Raw genomic sequence first — 22239 nt, forward strand, 5'->3', positions numbered from 1 at the left:
CTTTTGCCATGTACAGTAACATGTCACAGGTGGCTACCCTGTGGCCGGGGAGGGACATGATTCTGCCATCACACTCCTCTCATTCTCACCAATGTGCTGATCAACTAACCAAGGACCTATGCTCTCAACTTCACTCACTTCCTCCTCCTTTCCATTGACTATCCTGTTCCCACCGCTTCCTTCATTCACCACATCAGGATTTCATGACCACATTCTTCTCTAAATGAAATGGGTATCTTGCATCTAATGTCTGACAGCTGTTCTTATTGTATATGCACACACTGTCCTACACATAATCCCGTCCATCTCTTTATTTTCCTAGAATCATCCAGAAGAATCAGTTCCATGATGATGATGACGATAGTGACAATGATGACAGGGGCCTCTCAAGGATTCTGATAAAGAGGGAATCAATAAAGGGAGGGAATCATTGCAAAATTGCCCCAGAAACAGGCTTAAAGGTAAATAACTCTTATAGTGTTTAATGAAATTGACTAATATTTAACTATTTTTAAGACTTTATATCACTGAATTTAAAATTTTAACGGGAATTTTCATTCACCACTAACCAAGATTCAACTCTAGGACCAAAATCCAAGGATTTCTGTCTTCTAAAAAATTGCCCACTAGCCTTTTAAACACGTGATCCTTTTAAAAAGTTTAGTGCTGGGCTGACAATAAGCAGGATTCATATAATCTCACGAGACACAGTGAATGTGGAAAGACTAAGAAATAAAAACAAAAAGCCATTCATAACGTCTTGAACTTTACGTTGCTCATAGGAGAAAATGTTTGCCAATGTGAGTGTCACATCAACATGATGACTGAGTGGGATGGGGAAGCTGATCTTCCTCATCAGTCATTTATGCTGATTTGTTAGATGCCAAAACAGTTTCCTCATTGAAATTGCTTCTAACAAATATGGAAGAATTTAGGTTCTACCAAAAGCAGGCTAAACATTTTCCCCTGCTTTCAGGTCTCTGGACTGAATGTCCCCACAAGAAGGACATGATTATGTTTCATAGGGAAGTCTTCCTGAGAAGCAACAGGCTTTCCTAGGGCAGAACTGCAGGGCCCCCCATGGAGGGCTGGAGGAGGGCTAGAGGGGACACTGGAAAAACAGCAGGAGTGAGTTCGGATACTGCTGCTCAGGTCGCCAAAGTCAGCATTGCTATCTCTAAGGGTATGACATTCTCCCAAATGTTCCATGAGTGAAGGAGCCTGTGAACACTAAGCAGGTTGTTAAGACACAGCAGCACATAACTTGCGTGACAACACAATTAGAGTATGATTTGATATTTGGAAAATAATTAGCCCATTGTTCTTTGAAACTGCAGCAGTAGCAATAGAAATAAAAAAGACTGAGCCGTCTTGGAGACAACAATCAATAAACAATTCTAAATCTGCAGAATTCCTTGACAATATTCAAGCAATGAGCTAGATGTGTGCTGCAGATACCTCTTACTGCAGGGCTCACTCCTGCAAAGCATAGAACTAGTTTCTCAGCACACAGAGGGAACCAAGTCAAGATTCCTAATCCTTTGAGATTTACTATATGGCTGGAAAGATCAGACAAGTACATACAGCCAAATATGATTAAATGTAATCAAATATTATCAAATGTGATTTGAGCACAGACAAAAGTGAAATTCCTTTCACCTGGGATGTAGAGAGACTTCTTCAGAAAATGTGGCTTTGGAGACGGCCAAAGACATGGGTGGAATTTTGGCGGAACAGGATGTAAGGAATTTAAAAGCTTATTCTAAAATTCATATAAAAATTCAAAGGATCCAAATATCCAAAACAACTTTGAACAAGAAAAACAAAGTTGGAAGACTTGCACTATCTGATTTTCAGACTTTATTTTATAAAGCTACAGTAATCAGAAATTATGGTGTTGGTGTAAAACAGGAAAATAGAATAATGGAACACAATAGAATGTTCAAAACTAAACCAACACTTATACAGACAATTGATTCTCAAAAAGGATGCTGTGGAGAAAGGGTCTTTTCAACATGTAGTGCTGGAACAATTAGATAGTGATACACAAAAAAAAAATGAACTTTGATCCACACCTCACAAAATATACAAAATTTACCTCAAAATGGATCATAGATCTTAATAGGAAATCTAAAACTATAAAACAGCTAGGAGAACAAGCATAGGCTTAAGCTTTATGGCCTTGGGTTTGGCAAATATTTCTTTGCTATGACACCAAAAGTATCATCTATTTTAAAAAGAAACTGATAGAGTGAACTTTGTCAACATGAAGACTCTTCAAAGCTCTTCTAAACACTGCTAAGCAAATGAAAAGACAAGCCATAGACAGAAGCTATTTGCAGATCATAAATCTGATAAAGGTCTCTCTTTCTATCTGATCCAGAATAAAGAGGTCTCAAAATTCAATAATAATTCAAACACCTGAATGAATGAATGAGGCCAGAAAACACACTTCAGTAAAGATATCCAGATGGATAATAAGCATATGAAAAGATGCTGATTAAAGATGTCATTAGTCATTAGAGAAATACTTTTAAAAGCCACAGTAAGATACTAGTTCACATACATACTAGAAAGAATACGATTAGAAAGACTGACCTTACAAGGTGCTGGCAAGGAAGTAGAGCAACCAGAACTCATACACACCACGAGGAATTTACAATAGTACAACCATTTTAGAAAAGTCTTTAACAGATTCTTTTAAAAAGGTAAACACCTATGTATCATATAACCCAGACATTCCTCATCTGGTGCTTTAGAAAGGAAACTCATATGTCCATACAAAGACTTGTAACCAAATATTCACTGCTATTTTATTTATAACAGCTCAAGTTGTAAATAACCCATGCATCCATCAAGAAGTAAATGCAGAAAGAAATGATGGTCTATACAAACACTGCTCACAATAAACTCTTCAGTAAAAAATCAGCACTAAACAATACTCTACTATAAGACAAATAAGCTATTAATACAGCAACACAGATGATTCTCAAAATAATTACACTGAATGAAAGAAGTCAGACAACATAGAGTAGATAATGCATGAATCCATTCATATAAGGATCTTGAAAATGCAAACCAATATGTTGTGATAGAAAGCAGATCAATGGTTCCCAGGGGAAGAGACGGGGAGGGAGGGAGGGACAACAAAAGGCAGGAGAGAAGCTTTGTGGGTGATGGGTATGTTCACTGTCTTGAGTGTGGTCATGGTTTCTTGGGGATATTCTTATGTCAAAACGTATTAAGCTGTACACTTTAAACGTGTGAAAATTATTTTGCCAAGTATACCTCAAAGCTGTTTTAAAAAAAAAGGCACTTTAGTCCTGATCCACCTCAGCGCCTGATTGGAGTGACATGATCAGTCCCTCACACTGTCTGCCTAACGGGAAGGTAGAAAAGCTCTCACGGAAGATAACATGGATTTTTCATTTGCAATGTCTGCCATGTTATTACATGCAACATGTCCAGACTATATGACAGATAACATGAGAATAAGGAGCATTAGACAAAGGATGCAAACCCCCAGGTGATGTAGGCATCAGAGCTACCAATAGAGGCTATAAAATACTTTTAATATATTCAAGAAAATAAGGAAATGATGGGAGAATAGATAACAGGGTAGAGACTTTCACCAGAGAAATATACTGGAATGTATTTTTAAGAAAAATCAAACAGATACTCTAGAACTGAAGCTTTCAGCTCTGGAAACAGGTAAACAGAGCTAATTAGGATCTCTTTTAAGTAAAACTTTCAGTAATTCCGGGTAAAATATAACAACAATGTAACACAGAGCTAACTATGGAGAGAGAAGTTCCCTGATGACAAAACAAAGAGGACACTTAAAGCCCAGAATGGTCATCTTGTGAGCTGATGCCACCGCACCCTGGAGGGAAGGGGTTTTCATCTGCACATAAATAGGGATACAATGTCCATTTAGGAAAAAGGGTCCATACCAGATGTAGAAGACTCTTCCTCTATATCTATATAGTCAGAGACAGAGATGTAAAGTGGCAGCAGAGGTCACAGTGACACAGGGCCCTGGGCCAAGGAGTGTGAGCACCTCTGCAAGCTGGGAAAGGTAGGAAGACGAATCCCTCCCAAGAGCCTCGGTGTGGAACTTAGCCTTGGCCACTCGTTGGTTTTAGCAACTGACATTGACCTTGCACTTCTGCACCCTAGAACAGTGGGAAGATGAATGTGTATTGCTTTAAGCCACTGAGTCTGTGGTCCTTTGTTACAACAGCAATAGGAAAGGAACTCAGGAACCAATATGAACTTGAACCACAGGCTGCCTGCTGTGCTGGCTGGAAGTCCTTTGTCTCTGATCCTGGGGGAGTGTCCTGTCCTCTGGCAGCATCCACAAACTACCTCATGCTAACTTGGCAGTTTGCAGAGGGTTAAATCTTAACCCTGCACAGTTCTTGATATTTAGTTAATAAAAATGATGGTGTCATCATGGGTATTTTTCCATCTTTTAAATAACCTTCAGTCTTCTAATAAAGCTACTTCTAATTAAGAGACTGTGTAAATAGTTTTCAATCTTCATAATAAATAACTGTGGTTTTATCTGGTTACTTAAATTATGAATAATAATGTTCACATTTGTAAAAGTTATTAAAATCAACATTGTTTAATGAAAATATCATTTTTTTGCATGAACATGTATTAACTACAAGAAATGTTCCATGCTTTGTTCTACGATTTACTGTTAGAGCCTTAAAGAATAATATTTTCCTCAAAAGATATTACGACAAAGGGATTTCTTTTGGTGGAACAGTTCCGGCATCAAATCTGGTGCATGTCTCAGGCCACTGGCAACACAGAGATGATAGAAATTAGGAGGCATTATAAACACAGAATCATTTTTAAAGGAATTAAAAAAAACTGGATGTGTGTAAACAAAGAATCAGAGGATATTCTGGTGAAACAAATGTATTTTTCAGCTTAAGCAAGACACGGGGTGAATAAATCTGAAATGAAAAAAACACCCAGAGATTAGCAGCGAGTCATGCATGCAGTGTGAATGATCAAAACCAAGTTGTTTCCAAACCAGTGTGCAGGCTTGATGACTTCATGAATCAAATCTGTGTGGCAACAGGCCACCTCGAATACATGTTGATGAGGTATTTATAAGCCCTTCACCATCCCAAATCAAAGCCCACGCACGAGCCACAAGACCATCACCTACACATTTGGAAAACACACAACATGGTGAATAGCACTTTTCTTGTTCAGTAGCCGGTGGCCGCGAACTGTGAGCAGACAGAGATACAGGGACACAGAGGCACCTCCCCTCACTCAGCTGATAAACTTCCGTGCATTCCTGGGGACAGGATTGTCATAAAATGCACCATGGATTGATCCTCCTCCTAGGAAAGGAACCGTAGGGCTGTCATTAGGTTTGAGCAGGGGTGGGTGGAGGATCTCAGAAGAGTTGTTTCAGCACAACCAATAGAATTCTTGGCCACCGTGACCACGAAAGACAAGTCCCCTGCCATCCCAGTAGGCACTTGGGCTCCTGACAAAAGCTGGGCTCAGTAAAGGGTTGAGTAGAAGGCACAGGCCTGAGGGATGCCCCAGCAATAGGCAGGAGGTAGGGCCTGGTTTATACTGCTCTAGGTGTATCCCAGCCTCATCTGAATACGAAATCAGAAATTTGCAAAACAGCAGAGTTGGGGTGGATCATCCACTCCAGACTCCTCACCTTACAGTTAAAAGGGTGGCAGCCCTGACAGGCAAAGCAACGTGCTAAAGGCAGAGCGTGGAAGTGGCAGCGCCAGATGAAATGCAGCGTGAAACCCCCGTTCAAGGCCGCTGACTCTGACGACGGGGCCAAGGTTTCCAACGAGGAGAATAAGACACCGTAAATACTTTGTTCCCCCTAAAACCCCAAATGTTTTTTAAAGGCACAAAAACTCACCTTAACTAGCTCTCTTCTGAGGGGGCTCTCTTCTGCTTCTTCATCTTTCTGTCTCCATTTCCCTCTCTCAGACACAAACACATTCAGTTTTGTGAAAGGGGACTTCCTGCCATACAAAGACAGACTTCACATCTTCAGAAAGATACCTGACAAAGCACGTTTCTCAATTCAAGTCTTTGTGTGAGTTCTGGGCAACTGGCTTATTTTCTAGAACAATCGGTAGTTACAAAATCAGGAAATCATTTTCCACAAAGGAAGAGTTCTGGTCCGTGTTGATAAAGTTGGGGATGTCACATTTCATGAGTCTGTTCGGCTCCTCCTCTGGCCACCTGCTGCTTCTGATGGCTTCCTGGAGCAGAATATCACTGTAAAGGGCTATGGTAGGGATACCAGCTTTGGCCTTGTCCAAGTGGTCCACTCCATTGATGTAGCAGTGAAAGAGGGACCTAGATTCGTGATTGCACTGCCAGAGAACACCTTGGGCAGCAGCCATCTTCCAAAGCTGTTCAGTCTGAATCTCTTCTCGGGAGACTCTGCATTGCTATAAAGAAAACCAAAATAAAATATCGTTCACACTTTAGCTCGGTGACCTGAAGAATCAGTTTTTGCCATCTACTGAGAGCAAATCCCTGCACAGAGCATACTGACATGCACTGGAAGTGAAAGACATCACTTCTGAACACATACAATTAAACCCAAGGCAAAAGTCTAAAGTGAGGGCCCTTGGACCAACCTGAAAAGACATCGTTCCCTGAGAATCCTCAATATTGGTGTCTCGCACACCAGTGTTTCTCCGTGGGACACTCAGATCTCTTCATCAGGATTCGTTAAAGTGCTTCTTAAAATGCAGAATTCTGGGGTGCACACCCTCAGAGTCTCCAGAGGTAGCGACTGGTAGTCTGTATTTTCATAGCCACCAGGATCACTAAACATGCTCAGGTTTAGCACCGCGGTCTACATCGGGTCACCTGAGCATCGACAATTCTGCCTCACGGGGTGGGGGGTGCCATGTGTGTCAGGGTGCTGTCCTACCCACGTGTCTCCCCTGATTCTCAGAACTGACAGTGCTGCCCCATTGGGCACGAAATACCACCATTTCACAATGCATACGCAGGGCGCCCGACTGACAGATACAATCAGTGATAGGACAGGGGACAAAACTCAGCTTCCTGATACCTACTTTCACTTACTGTGGGACGAGTGATCAATTCAAGGGTAATAAATCAGTGAATGAGTGAATAACATGACTCTCGTTAGTCCCACGAGTGCCTGGAAGAGCAAGCCTGGGCACACTGAGAACCATAACAGCCCATCTACTTAAATGTCATCCTCCACAGATCTATGTAAAGGTTACTTCCACCCAGGCAGTGACTCCAGAAGGGCAAGAATCATGTATGAACACACTCTCAAATCCAGAACAGAACCTGACAACAATTAGGCTCTGGAGTCTGTGTTTAGCGAGTGTGGAATCTCAGTGATTCCAGCTCTTACACATTGTCTTCCCATCCCACCCCTCACGATATGGCCCCTATGACCAGTTCTCCCAGGGCTGGGGCCACGGAACCCATTTATAGGACTGGAAGAATCTGATCATATAAACCATCCCCCAGATTATCATCAAGAGTCACCTGCATTTCAGGGATCAGTAATCCCAGAAGCTTTGCAGTTCAGGCAGCTGAGGGATTTTTATATCAGCTCTGTCTTCTACTGTGACTGCCTGGGTGACATCAGACAAGGAATTCTGAAAAGCCTGAACTTTTCCTTTCAGGAATAATCTAATTAACAAATCTCGTTGACCACTCAAGAAATGTGATGTGAAGATCAATGATTTACACAGGAGTACAACATTCACTAGGTCGTGGATTTAGAATCAGAGAAAAATCATTTGAGAAAGATTGACAGAATGTAGCTTTAATGCGAATTTAAGTAGTCTTACCTTTCAGTAAATCATCTTCCCCTACTTATCACTTCACCCAAGTTTAAAAATATTTGAGAACAGGGATGAGTGTGCCAGCAATCTGAGACCCAATAACCTAAAATGTCACCTAGGAAAAAGAGGGGAGTAACATATTTTTAAAAAGCATGGTGAGGATGGCGGGGCCATCACCAACCCCAGACTAAGAAGCTCTGAGTAATAGCTTTCCTGCCTGCCTGGGACATCAGCTGATATGAAAATCCACCCAGAAAACTCACTGTCCAGCAGCTCTTCCGTAACACAGGATACACTTTCTCAGAATTAAGAATTGCGTCCAGTAACCACTTTGCTGAAGAATAAAGACAAAGGAGAACAAGAGATTTCTGCCCCTCCCAAGGGAGAGCCCAGACCTCGGGCTGCATGCACTGCGCCCACCTCCCTGGAGAAGAATAAACTGGACAAGGGCGTTCTGCGAAACTGGGGCAGCAAATGTTGAGATGGGAACAAATTGATCAGCTGGCCAGGGACAGCCCCCTCCGTCGCTGCCTTGGCGGCTGCCTCAGCGCTCTCAGCCCATCCTGCCCACCTCTGGTGGCTAAGCTGTCAGGGAAACTGCTTTGCGACCTGGAGCAAGAGAGGCTGCCCTCAGGCCAAGCTGTGGAAAAGATGGGAGCTAAACCCCCTGCTCCCAAGCGGCAGGCTCCATACCCCCGCCAACACCCCGCGGCCCCCGCACCCTACTGCAACCCCGGGGAAATATGACCCGAAGAAGTGTGACCTGGGAACGAGGGGCAGCAGAGGCCGCCCCCACGTCAGGCCTCCAGAGAGATTGGTGCTTATCCTCCAGCTCTCCAGGGGCAGCCCCCTGTCCTCTCCACCTCCTGATCTCACTGCGCCCACCTCCCAGGAGCAATCAGACCGGGTGTGGGGTGTCAGGCGAATCTTGCGCCGGAGAGGACGTCCCCAGGCCAGGTCAGGGGAGAGGAGAAGAAGTGGCCCCATTAGGCGGGGCAGCCGGCCGTCGCAACTGCCTCTGCCCCTCGACCGCATCGGGCCCGTCTCCCAGGAGCAAGCTGACCTGGAGACGGGCATCCGGCTTCTTGGGCAGCAGAGGACGCCCCCAGGATTGGTCGTGGGGAAGAGGAGAGCAAATTGACAGGCTCCGCGCTGCAGGTCTTCTACCTCCGCCATCGCCACCCCGGCACCTTAAAGGCACCGCCCAGGGCGCCCCTCCCCCAGCAGGCTGAGTGGGACAGGTGCGTCTGGTGATCTGGGGCAGGAGTGGCCACTCCCACACTAGGCCATCGGGGAGACGGGAGCCAATCCACCAGCTCCCCAAGGCAGCCCCTACCCCCGCAGCAGCCACCACTCTTGCCCATGACCTCACAGTGGCCTCCTCTAGGGAGCAGGCTGACCTGGAGATGGACGTCCGGCGAACTTGGGACAACAGAGACCGCCCCCAGGGCAAACCATGGGGGGAAGTGGGAGCAAATGGATAAGCTCCATGGGAAAACCTGCCGCTGCTGCCACCACCCCCAAAGTACCAAGTCCAACTCCCGGGGTCAGGCCGACTAGGATACACGCTTCTCGTAACACAGGGCAACAGCGACCACCCCCAGGACAAGACGCGGGGAAGATGGGAGCAAATGGGCCGCTCCCCCGCTGCAGGCCGCCGACCACCGCCACCCCTGCACCCTGACTACCCTGCCTCCCGCCCCCAGCAGGCAAAGTGGGACAGGGGTGTCCCGGGACCTGGAGCAGCAGAGGCCGCCTTCAGGCCACGCAGTGCAGACATGGAGCTAATCCACAAGCTCCTCCGGGGCAGCCTCCCTATGCCCGCAGCCACCACCTTACCAGCCCCCTGACCGCACCGCACCCATCTCCCAGGAGCAAGCTCACCTGGAGTCGGACCTCAGGCAAATCTCCGGCGGCAGAGGTCGCCCCCAAGCCAGGCCGCGGGGGAGAGAAGAAATGGAGCAGCTCCCTGGAACACATCCCCTGCCCCTGCCGCCTCCGCCGCCGCCTCCCAGGAGCAAGCTCATCTGGAGAACCGCGTCCCGCCTCTAGGGCAGCAGAAGCCGCCCCTCGCTCCGCCGCTGGGGAGAGCGGAGCGAATTGACTGGCTCCCCCGCGGCAGCCCCCCTCCCCCCGTGGGCCCCGCACCTTAACGGCCCCGCCCCCACTCCGCACTCAGCAAGCTGAGTGGGACAGGAGTGTCCGGCTACCTGGGGAAGCAGAGGCCGCTCCCAGGCCCAGCAGCCGGGAAATGGCAGCTATTCCACCCGTTCGCCAGGGGTAGCCCCGCTCCGCCCCTCTACCGCTGCCGCCGCCCGCTGACCTAACCGCCCCACCTCCCAGGAGCAAGCTTACCTGGAGTCCAACATCTGGCGAATCTCCGCCGGCCAAGCCCACCCCAGGCCAGGCTGGAGGGAAGAGAAGAAACCGACCGGCTTGCCCGGGCAGCCTCCCAACCGCCACCGCCGCCTCCGCCGCCGCCGCCGCCCCAAAGCATTGCAATAGCCTCCCGGGGTCAGGCTGACTGCAAGGATGTGCACTTGCCTTCTAATCCTGGCCACGTCCCTGAGCACCTCCCTGCATCCCTACACTCCCTGCACCTCTGAACCCCTGCTACACTCTGCAATTCTGCATCCCTCCACCCCCACATCCCCTGAAATGCCTGCGCCCTCCACAGCCCCTGCACCCCTGTCACCAGTTACACTTTTGCACTGCTTACAATCCTGCACCCCTGCATGTCCCACACACCACCTCTTGGGCCTTTGGCAGAGTCTCTGCTGTTAGACCAATGCACAGGGACTCACTCTTTGCCAGTACATGATGCATCAGTGGACATCAGGGGTTGCCTGCAGGAAGGTACATGTTCCCGGTCACTAGCCTGGGCCACTAGGGTGATCTCTGTGAGGTCACCCAGGATGGGTTCAGAGATGCTGTTCTCTGGGAAGAGAGGAGTTGAAACCGGTCTTGAGGGCAGAGCTGTGCTCACCAGGCCGTCCACGCTTCATGTTTTACACAGGGCTTCGGAGAAGTGAAATGGATCCAGCCAAGTAAGACCGGCCTGCTGTGCGCCCACCTCAGTCCTGGGCTCTGAGTCAGACCGACAGGCTCCCACACTCAGGGCCCAGTTTGGGCACCTGAATTGTCCCTTTGAGGCATCCCATCAGTTCTCAGGATGAAGTCTGGCTGCTTCCACCCCATGGCCCTCCCTCCTACTGTGCTGGCCTCAGGAAGGTTCATTATTTGGGGAAGAAGGCAGCCCACACCTTACCCCACCCCTCACGTTTCTCTAACCCAGGCTGGTGCTCTCTCTGCCCCTCAGAGTCTGGGAAGCCATCCCTCTTCAGTTATGTCCCTTCAGAGATGGACTTGCTTCCACTCAATTCTAGGCGAGGATGCACCATGGAATGCACTGAGTAAGAGAACCAAAATAAATAATTTCTTCTGTGAGGTTGTCTGTTTATCTACTGGGGCTGGGCTGTGTGTAGTTTGCTACAGCTATTGGTGTGAGAGGCTAAAACAGCCTGTGTGTCCTTGTTTTCATCTCCCCGCTGTCTTTGGGTTTTCCCTAGACACTCCTGAGACATTTACTTCTTTTAGTTTTACTCCTGTTATTACACACGGGCCCTACTGACATGGAGGTAAGGTGTTGGGGGAGCGGGACAGAGCAGGGCATCTGCAGTCCTGTGATTAGTTCTCATTGAGCCTGTGCCCTGAGCTGTGACCTCCACAAGTGTGTCTCTTTCCCCCACCCCAATTTGGGTGACACAGAAGGGATTTCCCTTCTCCCAGGTTGGTTAGGCTCTGGTAAAATTATTTCTCATTAAAAAAACAAACAAACAAAAAACAACTTCCCCCAATGAAACGGAATGTTCTGGGTGTATTTCAATACAGTTATTTTCTCCTTTCCAAGCAGGAAGAATGAGGAGTTATCCTCTGACCTTCATTCTGAGAACAGGACACGGTCCTGGATGTAAAATACATGAAAAAGAGCATGGGGCCCCTCTGACTGGCCCCCTGGAGTTGTCACACTCTGATTTCCCCACACTGAGCCTCCTGCTGGCCTCAGGGACCTGTTAAATCTACCTGCCCCCGGGATTCTTATAAAAGCAGGTTCTGCCTTGGGAGCTGTGACTCTCCAAGCCTGCCCGCTGTTCCCTTTGCAATCTCTCTGGGTTGGGAGCAGCTTTCCCCCTCAGTTTTCTGGGATCTAAGAAGAGCAGTGGGTTTGCAGCTCCCTCAGATCTGGTGTTATTTTCAGGACAGGAGGAAGAACTTCTGAGCTGCACACGAGCTGGACCAGAGGCTGGAATCCTCCCTTCCTCTGCCACTGTGCAATCAGTGGCTGTGGTTCTAGCCGAGTTTCTGAAGATGTGGACTTAAACACACATATCCCAGCCCCCACAGGAGCACACAGTCCCATAAATCCACTTAGTTTCCACTGGTAACTATGGAGCCGATGGGGACACGGGTTTCGGGACCACAGAGGCCTGACTGCACGACTTGCTCCGTGGCCTATTTACGTGGTTGCTCTGGGCCTTGTCTGAAGTGGCTTGCTTACCACACCTGGTACGTGGGAAACACAAAATAAGTACTAGAACCTTCACTTTTTCTCCCTCCAGGGCCTTCAAACATAGAAAGTAATAAGTGAACTCAGACAGCCTAGTCACCACAATGAGGTCCGTCCAGCCTGGCTCTCCTGAGTGATGGGCACTGACTTGCACCTTAACTCGGAACAGTAGAGGAACCGCCTTCCTCTAACTGGGCCTCTCCCCACACCAGGCACACCCGCAGCTCAGACGGGGCCAGCTGCCCCACTGAGGTGTGTGCTGGTGGCTTCAGTGTGACCTGGCCCTGCCGGGACATGAACCTGCAGTGAGTGAGGTGGAGGGTCGGGTGGAGGGGGGTCCCTTCTGGGGTGGCAGGGGCCCGGTAGCACCCCTCCCAGCCTGGTGCCTGGGGCTCCCTAACACCTCCTACAACTCCTGGGTTGGCTCCGGTCCTGGCCACTCCACACACCCTCCCAGTATCTTTTCATTATGTCCCTTTTCTGCTTTTATCAGCGAGAAGTGGCTTCTGTTGCTTGTTCAGTGAAACAGTACATCGGTAAACCAGACTACTTCTAATATCAGTAAAATACCAACCTCGGTCAGCTCGCCGGGCAGACCGTGCAGCACAAAGGCCTGAACAGGGCTGTGCGAACGGCTTACGTGAAGGGTCCTCATCATCTGTCTTCAGAGATACAGAAGCTGATGGTTCAGGTAAAACCTCAGGGTGGGATTGAGGAATCCAAAGCTGGTTGGTTTCAAAGGCTAACTGGTCAGACCAGACCCCTGAGCTGTGGTCAGAAGTCTGGCTCAAAATCACGCAGACTCAGCGTCCTAAGTGCTGGGTGCTGTTCCCTTTGCAGGCTCTCGTTGGGGATTCACTGTAGCCCCTTAAATACAGCAGAAATTCCAGCCCCATTAGCCCCCACCCTGAGTGTTCCATGACACAAATCCCGGGAGTGTTTAATTTTCATCTTTGTTTAGGAGGATGAAGGTGGTTCAAGAGAAGACATAAATTCACACTTAGTGACACAAGGTCACAGCCAGTACTTCCTCCACGGAGAGCTATGTGCTCCCACAGTGGTGGCTGGGGGCTGGGCAGAGACTATCTGCTGGTCCCAGAGGGACTCGCTCCTCTGGCCACAACTCATGGGTCGGACAACAGATCCAGAGGGTGACAGAGCATCTTTCCTGGGAATTTGGAACTGACACATAGAAATCAAGTTCACTCATCTGGGGATTGGTGGAGGGGAGGGGCGGTGGCTGGAAATCAAATGAAACCAGAGCATGAGAGAAAGTTAGAAGTGAAAGAGCGAGAGACAGAGAGACTGAGCTTGTGAGAGCAAAGAGTCAGAAAGAAGGCAAACAATCAGGGGACAGAGGAATTCCAGCTCCTGACTGTCTAGTCTGTCCCAGCCCATCAACGACCCCGTGAGATGTTTAAAAACATTCCAGTTTTGCAGATTAGGAAACAGGCTGAAAGAGGTGGGGGCTGGGTTTGGGTGCACAGTTAATTCAATTGCCGCTGGACCCCACACTTCCCATTGCCTGAAGGCCCCCTAATCCTCACTGGGACCCCTGTGGTCCCCTGACAGCCCAGCACCCTGATCAAAGGGCCCCTGCGGGAGTGGGAACCCCTCTTGAGTGTGGAGAGTTCCCTGACCCAAGATGCCATGCATCAGCAGGCTCCCGCTCACCCCAGGTTAACATCAGCCCAGCTGTACAGTCTCCCGACCCGCTTCCCTCCCTGCCAGGCACCCCCATCCTTACCACCGAGTGTACTGCAGGAATTCAGGCACAGGGATGCCCAAATCAACTCGAGCCCACCGGCTATAGAAACAGCAGACTCCCAGCCCCACCTGGGTTGCGAGGGGACAGAAGGTGTCCTCAACTTTCATGTGTCTAAGACAATCTTCTTCAGCTGGAGGTTCTAGAGAAAAATAAAAGGTCCAAAACATAGTTCAGTGAGGAATTCCTCCAAGGACCTGACTCCAGTGTCTACAACCATGTGTACCTACCCCCAGACTTGGGGTGAAGGTGGATTATTGATCAGCACAACCCCTGGTGGCCCAGCTCCTTGGCTTGGCTGCCCAGAGGGGGCTGGGGGAATGGGTAAGGCCAGGGCAATCAGGAAAAGCACAGAGGACCTGACCTCTCCCTTCTGCACTCGTAAACCCTTCCCCAAATCTCAAGGCATTGGACAGAGAGCCGCCACAATAATGAGATGCTCCCATCTCTTCACTCACTCCTGTCGGTTCACTTACATGCTGAGCATCCACTGGGTCCCAGGACATGACACATAGGATGGCTGATGGGACAGGCTTGGTCCTTCCCCCTGGAACCTGTTCAATCTGATCAAAGAATGATCACTCATAAAGAGTTTCTCAAAATTATACAGAGACCAAAGACCAACTGCAGAGTGAACCAAATTTAAAAATATATATGAAGATACCCCAGTCTCCCCGCCTAAGGTTAACAGCATAAAGCAAAAAATTCTTGCCTTTAATCACCAAGGAAGTTGTCACCCCCTCTCAGGTGGAAAGGAGAGTTATTCTTTGAGCACGTCACAGAAGTGCTCCATCGGATTGGACCAGGGCACCTACATTCATTCAGCAAATGTGTATAAGCTCCTACTATGTACGGGAATCTCCTAACTAGACCGTTCCCAAGGCTCTCGGGCTTTATCAGTCAACAAAATAGACATGACTCCCCATCACTGGGGGCTCAGAATTTTAGCAGAGGAAACAGGCAGCATGTTGGGGTAGCAAGAGTTTGGAAAAATTTTTAAAAAAGAGTGATATGAGCAAACTCGGGTGATGGCGGTGGGGTGGGAGGCAGGCAGGAGGGAATAAGGCAATCCTGGCAGATCTCACGGAGTAATGAACTTGAAGCAGAATAGATCCGGAGGAAGAAGGAAGAGCCGGAGCCAGAGGCCCCCAGAGTGAGGGGGAGAGTGTGGGCAGAGAGGCAGAACACGCCGGGTCCTGAGGCCTTTGTGACGACTTTGGCTCCTAATGACATGGTGAACCGTTTAGTGAGTTTTGAGGGGAGGGGTGATGTAGTCCAACTTATGCTTTTGTGTTTGTGTTTTTTGGGGGGAGGTAATTTATTTATTTTAATGAATGTGCTGGGGATTGAACCCAGGATCTCAAGCATGCTAAGCATGCGGCCTACCACTGAGCTACACCCACCACCCCCAATTTATGTTTTTACAGGCTCCCTCTGACTCTGTGTGGATGAGAGATTGTAGGAAAGCAAAGATGGAAACAGGAGGCTATTGGTATCCAGGAAGGGCTGAAGGTGGCTCTTAGGAGGGCGGGGAGCAGAGAGCAGGTATTTAATTAAGACAAAATATCCAGAATTTTCTAACAAGCTGGATTTGCTATCTGTGAGTGTAAAAGAAAGAGAGAGAAAGGACATGGTTCCAACATCTGGGCCTGGACAATGGGAGGGATGTCCTCTCCGGATGGGAAAGGGGATGGGAAAAGGTGGGGCTGAGCAGGTGGAAAGGGGCTGGTATCAGCTCAGTTCTTCAATGTCATGGTTAAGGGGTGTATTACATATTGCCACAGAAGTGCCTAGTAGGTAGAGGAATCTGTTTTCTTTTTCTTTTTAACATTTAAAAAATATAATTTAAACATATTAATTGTATTATGTGAATGATTTGGGAATTTTGTTTCATGCCAAGGTATAAGTTATATATAGCCAAATGGAACATATATCAAAAAAGGGGAGAAATGAGGGCTTTCACATAAACTGACTGTCCGTAACGTAGGTAAAATTTCAATAAAACCAGTCTTCAGGGCAAAAACCTCATCTCGGTGTTACATAAAAATAAATGAAAAACGACTATGTTGATGTACCATTATTTCATGTTACATAATAGCCCCAAACTAACACAGTGTTTAACTATGAGGCTTGTAGAAATACTATTCGCTTTATTCACATAAATACAGAAGTGCAGAAATGTTCTAAGGTAGAATTAGCATCTTAGTGGAAATAATACATATTTGAGCATTTTACATGATATATATGTACTGATTCAAAATTTGGAAAAGTAATTACATAGTAGAACATATGTATGAATGAGAAAGCAAGATGAATGAAAGGAAAAGAATGTGATGTGAGTCTCAGGGATAAAGGCTCAGATGGAAAGGGGAAATCAGGGAATTTTGGAGAAATCGAGAAATTGATGGCATGCCAATTTCCAAGGCTGGGTTGCTTCCACCAAAGGAATAGCAGAGAGAGAGAGGAGAGGCCCAGGAACCCACCCTGGGGAACACCCACAGTATATGTTTGGAAAAAACAGGAGACATTGGCAAAGGACCAGCCAGCAGGCCAAAAGCAGAAACAGACAGAGCGATGGGCTGGAGGTTGAATGAAGCAGGAACACGGGGTAGGAGGGATGGAAGAGCTGGGTCAAATGCTGCCGAGGGGCCAAGCATGATGAGGAGTCAAAATTGACCACTATATTTAGCAACATGGGGTCACTGATGGCCTTGACAGGGCAGTTTCCATAGAGCGAGGGATCAGGCGAAAAGCCAGAGTGGGTGTAAAAGGGGATGGCTCAAGAGAAGATGCAGACAGTGAGTTTAAACAACTCCTTAAAGATTTGCTGCAAAGACACAGGGTGGCAATTGGTGGGGGTGAATTAGGGTCAAGGAGTGCTGTTTGTTTAAGAGGATGGACGTTTATATACTGATGGTGCCAACTAGCAGGAGAACAAAATAGATGAGGCAGTGAAAGAGAGGATGGTTTTGGGAGTGACAACCCAGAGAAGATGGGAGGGATGGGGCCTCGGGGACTTTTGGAGGAACTGCCTTTCGATGCCAATTTTAATAAGCAGTGGGGCACCGAGAGTGAGGTCACAGACATCAGAAGGCGAGCGGATGTGCTGGGAGTTGCTTGTGAAATTTCTCTTCTGTTGGCTTGTTTGCTTGTTCAAAGTATAAAACTAACGTTACCAGCTGAGGAACAAGGAGGAAGAAAGAGTTACTGGAGCCATGAGCAGAAGATAAGAAAGAGCCTTCCAGGGAGAATGGGACAGTAAAAAGGGCAGGGGGAGGCGGGGGAGTGAGCTCCCAGAAAGTTACATTTTCTCTTTGACGTCCCCAAATGTGTGATGTGTTATTACCCTTCCTGCTGTCTACAAAATAAAAATTAATTATATTTCAGAGGAAATGCTATTTCATTCTAAGAGGCTGCCTGTTTCTCAGGAATGGTCATCTTAAACTGCAAATATTACAAACAACGTTGAAAAGATGAACCTGTGTACCTAGAATCCCCTATTTTCTATTAATCTGTTTACTACTTAGTTCCCCTATCAATAACACATAACAAATACTGCCATGATGGAGGTTCATCGATGCTTAAAAGGAAATGAAATCTGTATCCTTTTGCTAAATTCCATGGCTTCCTTAATATGCAGTTCCACTTGGAATTTAGGAATGTCTGGTATAAGAAGTGAGAAACAGTTTGAGAAAATCCCGGCTCAGAATTATACATCACAACCACATCTCACAAGTATATACAGCCGTAAAAATGTTTAAAAGCAAAACTCCGTAACTACTCTTAAAGAACTTTGCAAACCTGGGCCTGCCAAGATGTTTCCAAACTGGAAAGGAACTCCAATCTCTTGCCTGGTACCGGAACAGAGGCTGGCCAGCCTTTTCTGTAAAAGCGAGAGAGTAAATATTTTCAGTTTTGCAGATCATTTTGTTGTAACCATGCAGGTAGGCAATAAGAAAGCTAAGAGCCCTGGGAGACAGGAAACAAATGGGCATGCCCACACTCTCCCTTCCACTCAGGGCAGCTTCTCTGTGGTGGGGAGCTTTGCCACAATCACTTGCTTCTTTGTTTCCATTGGTTTCTTTGTTTCCACCTTACTGCTCAAGCTCAGAACTTCAGGTGGGCCTGGTCCTTCAGCATCCATGCAGAGAAGGCTGAGCGGGGTTGGGAACCCCACCTGATGGAGAAGAGAGATTACTGGGAGGGACATTGTGGAGGCCACCATGACACGAGACAATCACACCTTCCGCAGTGAAAGGGAACGAAGACAAGGGAAGGACACAGTAGTGGGACCCCTAGGTCGCCTGCCAGGCTTGTTCTCCCTCCACGGCAACCATGGGGGCCTGGGGAGTGTTGGGCTTCAGCTACGGTGATTAGGATGAAGGGACTCAATATAAAGGACCCTCCACCTCCTCACTAGGTTCCAAACGCAGCCCCTCTAAGTCCACCCTCTGAGTTTCTGGACCTCTGCTGGAAGAATACATGAGCAGGCCAGAGCCAGAGCCCAAGCCAAACATGACAGGGGTCTCGTGGGGCTGTAACCCCATGCTCAGTGGTCGGGGACTCCTTGCAAATCTGCATAAATCCCTGTTCCACCTCATTCCTGGGAGAAACCCCAGATCTCCTCCTGCTCTGTCTGTTCTTCTCTTGAGGCTATTGTCCTGGAGGGATGCTGAGTCCTTGAACCTGGTCCTCCAAACGTACATAAGCAGCCTGTTCAATAAAACAAATTATGCACTTTTTCACATTTGCCAGTTTTTTGATTCCAGAAAGGCTGTGGGACTCATTCTCACAGTCTCCTGTGCCACCACCACATGGTGACCCTCTGCTCATGTAAACACGATTTCCCACAACTGCACCCTGCCTCCCAGCTTGTCAGAGGGGAGTGTCCCACAAAGACACAGGTGTTTGGGAGGATCCTGTCCCCCAGCAGAAAGCCTGCTCCTGGAGCCACGGACAGGGATCTGGCCTCCTAAGCTGCTCAGCTCTAATTCAAAGCCTAAAGTGGGGGCCCCGAACATTGCTGAATGACTTTCTGAATCACCTGGACTGGAGGGGACTGATTTTCTTTCCAGGAATGGAGGTAGCGTAGCCTCCATTTTCAGGGCTGACCTTGACGATGGATCTAGTTCCCCCGACTGCACCGCAGGAAGGAGAGGCCCTTCCATCCCACAGCTTGGAAACCCAACCCAAGGGAGTACTGAAGCAGTGCATTGCTGCCAGGTCCAGCATCCCTGCAGAGTGGCCTCTGCCCTTGAATGAGCCCCTTCCCAGGGCCTTTCTTGCCTGGACACGACCACACCCCAGACTGTGCCAGAGCTCTGGGGCTCTGCGTGTCCAGGGCACACAGGTGGGACCTGAGCCAGGTGTCCCCTGGGCCTCAAGGGAGAGAGGTCTGCTTCTGCATCAGGGGAAGGTGACCCCACAAGGCTGGCAGGACACTCTCAATATGGACCTCCAGGAGCCCTGAGAGCAGTTTCCCTGCAGGTGTTAAGAGCCATCATCAGGAGGGCAGGCCCCTCTTTATGCAGACCATCCAGCAGTGCTGGGCCCACGTGCTGACCTCAGAAATCTACATGCCCCCAGGATACCCCAGGCAACCTCACAACTTCGTCACTTGGTGACCTGGGTACCACGAGCTCCTTGGCCATCCCATGAGGGTGGTCCTTGCAGGCATGGTCTCCAGGTTCTCCCGTTGAGAAATCCCCCTGGGTTTCTGTGGTCACAGAGCACACACCAGAAGATTCTAGTCCTGCAGTGACCCCCACAGCAGTCAGCTCCCCTGTGCATGTCCAGGGACAAATGACAGCAATTTATTGCCAGGAACCGTGATGAACAAGGGGGTGGGATTCCATACTAAGTTCAGGATTCTGGTAACTCACTCTGCACCCCAAAAATCTTCCATGAGAAATGTGTGTATTGGGATGTCTGTGCCCCTAGAAGAGCTGTTCCTGAGGGTTCCTGGGACCCTCCAGCCCCTCTCAAGGTTCTCAGATCCTGGGTCTAAATTTCTATCTGCCTCTTTTGGTGTACGGCACCTGTGTCTCGTGGTCACAGGTCACTTTATTGCATGACTTGGCATGTTCTTAGTGCTCGTCCTCCACCCCTGCACTAGACTCCCAAGATGTTCCCACTGACCCTTGGCTCCCTGGGTGGCTTGGGGGGCCCTAAGTCTGCACCCTTCACTCTCCTCCTCTACCCCCACCTCTGGGGCCACCCCTAGGTGGACTTGGAGGTGTTTGTAAATGAGTCTTACACAAGGACATGTCTGGACAAAGCAGGACCCCACCCCCGGAAAACTCACCTGCTCCCTTCTCAGAAGAGGACCCCATAGCCCCACATTGCCTCCCAGGGGTCTACTCAGGACACAGTCCTCCAGTTATGGGCAAGGTGTCTCCCTGGAATCCTTGCTTCCAGGAAGAGTCTCTCTGTCCTTCTTCAGAGTTTAGAGGCGTTCCCATGTCCCTGACCACCAAGATGCCCAGCACAGTCCCTTCAGTGACCTGGAGAGACAAGGAACTTATGTGGCCACAGGTCTCACAGGACACACCTGCAGGGACCCCAGACTAAAGGGCTGTCCTTCTGCCTTCTCAGGTGTGGCTCCTGTGGTACCTTTTTGCAGGGGGTCCAAACGGGGAGTGTGGCCCAAAGCAGTTCATGGGGCTCTCTGGGCAGGGAAGACTTGGGCCAGGTGGCCTTGCCTGGTTTCCCTGCTGGGCCACTCTGAAAACCCCCGCTCCTCTGGCTGTGGCTGGAGGACCCCCAAACCTCAGGGCGGGGCCCTTTCTCTCAGCCTCCACTGACTCCAAAGCCACGCTGGTGCTGGCGAGGGGAAAGAGCTTTCTTGCCTTCTTTTGGCCAAGTTGCCACAGGTGGATGCTGCGGGGAGCTGGAGAGAGAGGTAGCACTTGCTCAGATGTGAGTGGTTAAGCAATTTGACACCCTGTCAACTAGCCTTAAACATTGGAATGAGGACTTTCCCGGTAAAGCTGGAAGTTACTTTCAGTAACTTGTCTAAAGATTTCTTTCTTTTTTTTCCACTTAAAGACTCATAAAATCTCTCCCAGGTCATTCCTGGTATGGACCATTATCCAGGGATCAATCAGGAAATGCAGGAGGAGAGGGGTGGGGGTGGGGGAGAGGGGAGGTTAGATCAGAGCCCACGGAGAGGAGATGCCCCTCCCAGGAGCCACACACTGGGCTGTGGCTTCTGGCATCCAGCTCTCCTGTTCTCAGGCCCATTCCATCTGCGGAGTTTTCCAAAAAAAACAATGGTGGAAGGGCCATGGAGGACACCTAGACCTTCCAGAATAGACAGGGGGAGCAGAGTCACCATGCTGGCCCTGGGTTTGGAGACAGACCTGCAGTGGAGACCACAGGCTTCTAAGCAGCCAGTTTCGAAATAAAGGCAGTATGCGCTGAAATACCCGGTTCTAGCGAGTTCTTCATCATAGACATGTAATTTACATAGTTCTCACCACGAAATTCTGTGTTCCCAACACGCTACATGAATGACGGCTTCAACACACATTCATTTCTGAGATGTGAACAAGTGTAGAGCCGCTCTTTCATCCAGCATAATGGGCATGGCTACACCTAAGAACACTTACCAAGATTTCTCAGCAAGAGCCAATTTCGAAATAAAGGCAGTTTGTGCAGGAAAAGCCTGTTGGAGTGAGGGCTTCCCCATACACATGTAAGTTATATAGTTCCTCTCACCATGAAACGCTGTTCCCAACATGCTACATGCATGAAGGCTTCGACACACATTCAGTTCTAAGATGTAAGCATGTGGAGAGCCGCTCTTTCATTCAGCACAAAAGGCATGGTTACACCCAGGAAGATTTACCCAGATTTCTCAGCTGCTTCCTTCAGCCAGATTCAAAATAAAGGCAGTTTGTGCTGGGAAAGCCTGTTGGAGCGTGTTCAGAGCTGTTTCGGGCTCTGTCCCAGCTGGAGGGTGCAAAGCCCAACCTCCAGAAAGAGGGACCAGGACCCCACCCGCCAGGTGGTGTTGCCTTTGTTGGGGAACAGTGATCTTTGGGTAAGATATTTTG

The 22239-nt window shown here is 48.7% G+C and overlaps 2 long non-coding RNA genes across 2 annotated transcripts; both read right to left on the bottom strand.

The window, feature by feature from the left end:
- Positions 1 to 6186: 6186 nt before the first annotated feature.
- LOC140701235 (uncharacterized) lies at positions 6187 to 10243 on the bottom strand. Its single transcript, XR_012080198.1, has 4 exons — positions 10206 to 10243; positions 9735 to 9931; positions 7857 to 7965; positions 6187 to 6461 (listed from the first exon to the last, which is right to left on the bottom strand). It is a non-coding gene; the product is annotated as an uncharacterized lncRNA (long non-coding RNA).
- A 2824-nt stretch (positions 10244 to 13067) lies between these two features.
- LOC140685513 (uncharacterized) lies at positions 13068 to 14745 on the bottom strand. Its single transcript, XR_012058762.1, has 3 exons — positions 14659 to 14745; positions 14165 to 14324; positions 13068 to 13284 (listed from the first exon to the last, which is right to left on the bottom strand). It is a non-coding gene; the product is annotated as an uncharacterized lncRNA (long non-coding RNA).
- Positions 14746 to 22239: the final 7494 nt, after the last annotated feature.

The sequence above is a fragment of the Vicugna pacos genome, chromosome 14 (genome assembly GCF_048564905.1).
Source record: "Vicugna pacos chromosome 14, VicPac4, whole genome shotgun sequence".
NCBI lineage: Eukaryota > Metazoa > Chordata > Mammalia > Artiodactyla > Camelidae > Vicugna > Vicugna pacos.